The 8589-nt window shown below is 42.4% G+C and overlaps 1 pseudogene; it reads left to right on the forward strand.

Annotated features, from left to right (window-relative positions):
• The first annotated feature begins 293 nt into the window (after positions 1-293).
• LOC110295722 lies at positions 294-8321 on the forward strand (annotated as a pseudogene).
• Positions 8322-8589: the final 268 nt, after the last annotated feature.

An 8589-nucleotide genomic window follows, 5' to 3' on the forward strand; every position in this document is an offset into this window, starting at 1 on the left:
CATCTCTCCAGTCTCACAGTACCCTTCTTTAGTGACATTTCTTACAGTTTGACCCAGGGTCTTCAGAGAGTCATTGCTTTATATGCTTAAGAGAATTAAATTCAGGCACTAGAAATACAGCTTGTTTGCTTAGCATGGACAAGTTTCTGTCTTCCCTTACTAGCATGCCCAAATGTATTCCCAAATAGGACAACAAGTTGCTACTTTCAACAAACTTGTGGATATAAACATATCATATTAGTAAAAAGAAAAAAAATTGCATATAAAACCCAACAAACCAAGTGTCTCGGCACATGGTAACCGTTTCCACTAATGACTGGGAGTTCCTTTTCAGAATCCAGGAGAATGACAGCTCATGGCGCTCATACCAGCTCCAGCTAAGCCTGTTAACTTCAGAAAAGTTTTTGAATTGCTGGAAAATTGCAGGGAAAAAAAAGTATGGAGAGAGCCCCATGTACTCACTTGCTCTTATCCACTATTGCGCAGGAATATTTGGCAGAGTAAGAAACCTGCACAGGCGCTTTGCTGGCTATTAAATCTGCACAGGCACATTGATTCCTCTTGTTTTTGTTTTTTGTTTTTTTGGGTTTTCGAGACAGGGTTTCTCTGTGTAGCCCTGGCTGTCCTGGAACTCACTTTGTAGACCAGGCTGGCCTCGAACTCAGAAATCGGCCTGCCTCTGCCTCCCAAGTGCTGGGATTAAAGGTGTGAGCCACCACGCCCGGCGCATTGCTTCCTCTTAAACCCCGACTTCACTTTGATTTTTCCAGCTTTTCCTCTACTTCCTGTTCTGTTCTGGATACAGTCCAGGTACAACCTTACACTTGGTTGTCACATCTCCCCAGGCTGCTCTATGACAATGTCTTCGCTCTTCCTTAGTCCTGACAGCTCAAATTTGGAAAAAAAAAAATCCCCTCGTGCTTATTTTCTGCTGTTTTTTTACCAAGTTAGACTAATTTGGGGGAACAAATACCACTGAAGGAAGAACCTTGCTCATTGAATAATGGCATGGTTCTTACACTGTCATGTGTGTGTGTGTGTATAAGTGCACTGGTACAACTAGATTAGCTTTCTAGCAAACCCCAGGGATCCTCCTCCCCCCCAACTCCCCCCCACCCCCACCCCCGTGCTCAGGCTATGATTACATGCTACTGAGCCTAGTTTTTCTGTATGTTCTGGGAATCAAAGCAAGGTCCCCGTGCTTGCATTGTCCAGCCCTATACCAACCATTGTTATACATTGGCACAAGCAGTTTAGGATTCATGTTGCTTTGCTTACCCTCATACACTGAAGGGTTTATGCTGCTGCTGCTTGAGAGATTCGTGGCTCTATTCAACTTAGCCCAGGAAGCTTCCAAGTCTCTCGTGAATCTTTTGGGCTGGTAAATAATTTCATCAAGAATTCCAACTTATCTTCTTGTATCTGCCACCATGATCTCAGGACTGTTTAGATAAGGATCTATTGAGTACTTGAAGTCTATTGAAACCTGCTAGATGTCCTTCCTTTCGTCATTATTCAAGGCAAATGAAATCAGTTTTATTTGAATTCTCAGGGGGAAAAAGTCAAGCTATATAAACCCAAATTGTACTCTGTATCGGCGGCTCAGGTATCCTTTCTTCCACTATGGTTCCTAGGAGACAGAACCTCGATCATAATAACATATCTAGACCCAGTTTTACTAGTGTGGAATAAATTTAGAGTTTGTAATAAGAACTAGAAGAAGCGAAGTGACCAAGGTTATTAAAACAATTATTGCTTACCTCATTCCCATCACAAGTCCCTGCCCAGGTCACCATGCAAGCATTAATCAAAATGTTTCCTCCAGCCTTGCTGGAAATTTTGACCCGTGGATAATGATGGATGGTGTCTTCTTGGAGATTAGATGGCTGTCCCCCAGAGAAGCTGAGCAGGGCAGAGAGTGCTCGCCAGGCTGAGCATCTCTTCAGCAGCAGGTGCACAGCTGCTCTGGCAGGGAGACACTCTGCCACTCTTTGTCAGACCCACTTACTTTATGAAAGAGCTGTGTGCTCACAAACTTCTCTCTCCTTAGAAACCCAGAAATCCAGAGACTTTAACTGAACAGATGCTTGTGTTTTAATTATATTATTTCATTTGTGAAAGATTAATTTTGTTCTTTAATGATATGAACGAGGGTATGTGTACATGAGTGCAGGTGCCCATGTAGGCAGAAGAGGGCATCAGGGAATTAGAAGCGGTTGTGAGATGCCGATTATGGGTGCTGGGAACTAAATTTGCATCTTCTGCAAGAGCAGTATGTACTCTTAACTACTGAGCCACTTTTCAGCCCCTGTTTATTATTATTATTATTATTATTATTATTATTATTAGAAATTTTCTACCAAAAAGTGATCCTTCATGAAATTGCTAAATTATTTAAAGAAGACAGTCCTCAAAAGAAATACAAATATCCATAAATATATGGAAAAAAAAGTTGTTGTCCTCCTCAGCCATTAGGGAAATGCAAAACTACACCGAGACCCATTTCTCCCTAGTCTGAATAGCCATCATCAAGAAAACAAAAATAAGTGTTACAAAACTGTGGAGAAAGGAGGACCATTATACTCTACCAGTGGAAATAGAAACAGATGCAACCTCTATGGAAATTACTATGGGATTTCTTTAAACTCGGGAGGCAGAGGCTGGCAGATTTCTGAGTTCGAGGCCAGCCTGGTCTACAAAGTGAGTACCAGGACAGCCAGGGCTACACAGAGAAACCCTGTGTCTCGAAACCCTCCCCCCCGCCCACCCAAAGAAAAAAGCTAAAAATAAGGGCTGGGCTGTGGCTCAGTGTTCGGTGCATGCATCTAGCTTGAGACACTAGGTTCAAGCTGTAGAATTGCCAACAACAATAACAACAATAAAACCAAACAAACAAAAACTAAACAGAAGAAACTAATATAGACAAACCTCTAGTAAATAAATAAATGAAACAAAACCCAAACCAAAGCCTAGCCAGACCAAGTCTGGGCCTTGCTACATAAAGAACAAATCTTAAGAACAGGGAGGAGCAACTGGGGAAGATCAGGTTAATTGTCAGCTGCTCTAGATAAGGAATGAACATGGAATGAAAATCCCGTGGTAGATGGAGCTAACTTGTATTAAGGGGTCTTCCTGGCACAATTGAGGTGGACTCCAAAACACAAATAGAAGATGAAAAATGCATGTTTAATTTTACTCTTCAAGGAACTGTCTGGACCATGTTCAGGCATGAGCTATATATGTCCTCCAGTATCACCTGCATGCCAGGCCTGTGGGGAGATAAGCCTGGAATGTTTTATCTCAGTAGTGACAGAAAGACAGCTAGCTGTGTGATCTAGAGAACATGATCCTGATCTGGTGGGATTGTGTGCTTCCCCTCACTCGCTTTGCTACTGTGATGTTTGGGGACAAGTCTCTGAAGCTAAAGATCAAAGATCATTTGGCCAAGTTTCTATCTCTTCTTTTTTTCATATACCTTTCTCCCTCTCTCCTTCCTTTCCTCTATGTGTGTGTGTTCATGTGTGAAACTCTAGAGGACAAAGTCTGTGTCTTTCATCCTGCCTTATTTATTTTTGAGACTGAATCTCTCTGAAATGGAACATCCCTCAGTAGGCTAGACTGGATGGCCAGTGAGCACACCTGGGAGTCTATCTGCTCTCATCTCCTCACATCAGGAATAGCAAGTGCACATGGTGGCTTCTAATGTGGCTTTTGCGGATTGAACTTAGGTCATCTTGGCAGCAGGGCAAGAGCATTGTCAACAAAGCTTTCCCACCAGCTCCTATAATCCAATAAAATGTTCTGAAGGAGCAAAGCGAACAAGCTCCTCAGAGAAATGACTCAGACTATTCAAGAAGGTAGAATTTTAAATATATAGTACGCATTTTAAATATATAGGTTAAATATATACTACTTCTAGGCAACTTTTACAAAATTGTAAATTTTATAAATTGCAAAGGGGGGTCAGTTTCAAAGCTCTCTTCATGCTTCATCTTTTAACACTTTCAACAACAACTGGTCTACATAGCAAGTGGACTGCACAGCAGAGCAGGTTTACTGGCACAAAGAGAGTTGGTAAGTGGTAATGCCAGAACTCAAATGCAGGCTATCTGGTGCTAGCACTCAATTGCATACTGTAGATCTATCTTCCTATCTTTTCTATACTGAGGACTGCTGACTTATGCTTGAGATAACTTAGGTTGGAATCAATGACAAAGCATCCAGTTCTGAAGAAGCAGGGCCATAAATGATCTTGCTAGGTCTGAACTGTAAAAACATTTAGCCACTATGATTGAAATATATCACTCTGCTTTAATAACTTACAAAGCTGGCTTCCATCTTAAAAGAAAACTCTAAGACAGGCAAAGGCTTTCTGATTAGTCCAGCTGACCTCAAAAACACCCTGCCTTAGTCTTATGGGTTCTGGGCCATTGAGTGTATGGTGCCATGCCCAGCCAGGATCTTATCATTTCATAATATACTAGCCTGTTTTTAGATGCCAGACATGTAGCCTCAACTTGGTTAGAAAAATCCTAGATCAGTCATATTAGAACCACTTAGAACCACAGTCTTAACTACTCAGGAGGAGAAATGACCTTTGCCCCTAAGCTGGCTTCAATGTGTGTGAGAAAGGAGGGTGGTGGGGTGGGGGGGGGGCATTTGTATTGCTGCTCTCTTTTTCATATTCCTTGACATTGTTAATTCTTGTTCCCTCCTTAGGATCATTATTTCTTTGTTTATGGTCTGGCTGGTCTGCATGTGTCTTCTATATGGAATAAAGAAAGACTTTAATATCATCCATCTATCCATCCTCCATTGACCTACCAATCCGCTGCTAAGTGATTATGTAAAATCAATCATATTTAGTCTCATCACACTATGAAGCATTCAATTAGAAAATTCCATACAAAATAGAGAGCTTTACTGGTTTCCATTTTAAACAGAGCCAGAGATCACTTTGCTCGTGGCCTTTCCAAGGCCACTAGATTATGTTCAGTGACACAGAGCACTCTGTGACCATGGAAGACACTGTTTAGACTCCAATTTCACAGCTTTCAGGTCATCATGACATTGTTCTTTGGGTGCTCAGAGCCCAGCAGAGGATCTGGAGTTGAGCTTGATGTTAAAATGAATACCTTTTGCCCCAGTTGAGACTCATCACCATCTGTGGTGGCTTGAATGAGAAGTGTCCTCCATAGGCTCAGTTATTTGAATGCTTGTTCTCCAGCTGGTGGCGCTGTTTGGGAAGGTTTAGGAGTTACAGCCTTGCTGGCAGAAATAGATCACTGGTGGTGGGCTTTGAAATGCCATAGTTGTAGTCCTAAGATTATTGTGCACTGTATAAAGACTATCCTTGTATTTATTCAAATGCTGAGTTTTCTGTGTCTGTATCTGATTACAACCCAGACATGGCACTGTGATGCTTATTTTAAGTACCTCCTGTCTGAATATTCTGTAAACACTGCTCCCCATTCATTCTGACTTGTCAATAAAAGCTGATCAGCCAATGGCTGAGCAGAAGAGAAAATAGAGCTGGACTTCTGATCCCAGCCAGGGGATGGGGAGGAGAGAAAAGGGAGAATTTGCCACAAGGAATGGGTCCAGGAGCCACTGTGGGAATAAACTTGGAGCAGAGAGAGCCAGACCAATACCAAAATGCAAGTATCTCAGGGATTTCGGCTGGGAGGTAGACAGATGAACTTAGAGGAACAGAATAGATTAATAACTGCTCAGCTACTGTGCCATAAAACCTATTAAACAAATCTTGTAATCTACATGTCATTTTTTAGGAGCCAGCTGGGATAGAGAACCCATTATCACTCTTAAAAGTAGAGTCCTTGGGGCTTACTTCGCCCCACCCCCTTTCTCTGTGGAATCACCATGGCAGCTGGGACCCTGAAAACTGGAGGGCCTTCAAGACCCTCATCTTTGCTCAGTACAGCAGGGCTCAGGCCCACGTGCTCTCTGCACCACCCCAGTTCCACTTTGGCCAAACCAACCACACCCTTGAATTTCTCTGAAAATTTCCTGCTTGCAAGGTTCCAGCATTTGAGGGTGATGATGGATTCTGTGTGTTTGAGAGCAGTGCCATCTCCTATTATAATGTTATTATAAACAAATTTGAGATATTTAAACCTGTGAGTTAAGGGTCAAATAGGAAATTCATGGCTGAGTTTATTGCTAGGGTGTTTTCAATTATTTTAATTAGAAATGCCTGAGTAATTAACATAACAGTCTAGATTACTTCTTATAGATAGTTTGTTTTCAAAAACATCAGAAGTGCACAGAATGTGACATTTAATGATTATTTATTCACTTGTTGTTGAGACTAGTCTGCTCCTGACAGCTTTACCTGTTTTGGATTAAAAGAAGAAACTGAACATCTTTGCGTTACTCCAGTTATGGCAAAACAGTCACTAGGCAAGATTTACCTCATTTCATCTACAGACATAATACTGTCCAAAGAAAGGACACAATTACAGGTTAGGACAGCTTGGTTCTGCTGAGACAGAGTAGGCTAGTCCTTAATATTCCTGTTTCTCTAAGTCTGTCGGATGACCCTGGCCAGTAGGCTGAAGACCGATGCTCCAACATGTTGAAGTAAGGGACTGTCCAAGTGATCAGTGGTCTCTATAAATTAGTTAAGTTTTGGAAGGTGTGTTAGGCTTCCTATATATTTTCAGTTAATATCAGTCATTCTTGGATTTCTAATGGGATTTAAAAACCTATATAGTCTCCTAGCTAACCCAGGCTTTTTACTTTGAGAGGAAAATATTTGAGAGGATGGTTTTCAGATGGCAATCTAAAGCCAAGACATAGCCATTAAGTAAGGATAGATGACAGAGGTTCTATTTAACAAAGATGATGGATTGGGTGTTAGCTCTTGTACTTTATAAATTACAAAATAATTATGTTCAATTATATCTGAGATAAAACAGTCTTTTAATTGGACAGAAAGGGGGATAGCCCTGGGTGCTAATTATATTTGATGTTAATTCTATTCTCCTGTGAGGGGCTTTGAACAAGGAATGAGCCAGGACTCAGGTGATTTCCTGTAAACCTGCTTCCCACCTTAATTTGTAAAATAAAGGAGAGCTGATGATTGGGCAGATAAAAGGGGAGATGGAGCAGAAGGTGGGAGAGAGAAGAAGGAGAAAATGGAAGAGGGAGAGGGCACAGAGGAGAAGGAAGAAGAAGAAAAGTGGAGCAGAAGCACATGGCCTGGAGAAACCCCAAGTTCTAAGGGGTCTCATAGATGTAGAAGATGGTAGAGTAGCGGTAGATGTGCCCAATCTAGGCACACAGCATGCAATCATATTAACCAAGTTTTGTTTTCATTGCCAGGGCATATTTGTGTTAGAAATTTACCACAACAGTGAAGCGAATCCTGAGGCTGCTGACACTCACTTGAAGATACAGACTTTTCTGGTGGGTGAGCAAGTGACACTGGCTGATATCACAGTTGTCTGCACCCTTCTTTTCACCAGGCCTCCCTCAATACCAACCCATGGTTCCTTATCTGCATTAACCAGCCCTAGTTCAGGGCCATCTTGGGGGAGGTGAAGCTGTGTGAGAAAATGGCCCAATTTGATGCTAAGAAGTTTGTAGAGAGCCAGCCTAGGAAGGATACCCCAAGGAAAGAAAAGGGTTCACGAGAAAAGAAACAGAAGCCCCAGGCTGAGCAGAAAGAGGAAAAGAGGCAGCTGCCCAGCTCCTGTGAAAGAGATGGATGAGTGTCAGCAGGCATTGGATGCTGAGCCCAAGGCCAAGGCCTCTTTCACTCACCTGCCCAAGAGTAGCTTTGTGTTGGATGAGTTTAAGCGTAAGGACTTCAATGAGGATACCCTCTCTGCAGCATTGCCATACTTTTGGGAGCACTTTGATAAAGATGGCTGGTGCCTGTGGTATGCTGAGTGCCGCTTCCCCAAAGAGCTCACCCAGTCCTACATGAGTTGCAACCTCATCACTGGTTTGTTTCAGCGATTGGACAAACTGAAGAATGTCTTTGCTAGCGTTATCCTCTTTGGAACCAACAACAGCAGCTCCATTTTTGGCGTTTGGGTCTTCCGAGGCCAAGAGCTTGCCTTTCCACTGAGTCCAGATTAGCAGGTGGACTATGAGTCGTAGACGTGATAGAAACTGGATCCTGGTAGCAAGGAGACACAGACCCTGGTTCGACAGTATTCTTCCTGGGAGGGGGCCTTCCAGCACGTGGGCAAAGCCGTCACTCAAGGCAGGATCTTCACGTGAACATGTCTTGCCTAGCTGCCTGCACCTACCCTTTAAGGGAAATGGGGGTTCGTTAAAGGAAACTGAACACTGAAAAAATAACTGCAGTAGCACATATTCTTGTCTTTCACTTCTCTCCCTCTGTTTCTTGCTTGTGTTAAAGATGTGGTCTCTCAGGTTCTTGATCCTGCCACCGTGCCTGTGTTTCCTGCCATGTCTCCTGATAAATTCTCATCTCCTGAAAGTATAAACCAAAATAAAGTCTTTCTTCATTAATTTGTTTTGATCATGGTATTTTATCATAGCAACAGAGAAGTAACTAATACATAAGTCTATTCTTGTCTTGGTGCCTGTGTCTAC

Source organism: Mus caroli, chromosome 6 (assembly GCF_900094665.2).
Source record: "Mus caroli chromosome 6, CAROLI_EIJ_v1.1, whole genome shotgun sequence".
NCBI classification, from domain to species: domain Eukaryota; kingdom Metazoa; phylum Chordata; class Mammalia; order Rodentia; family Muridae; genus Mus; species Mus caroli.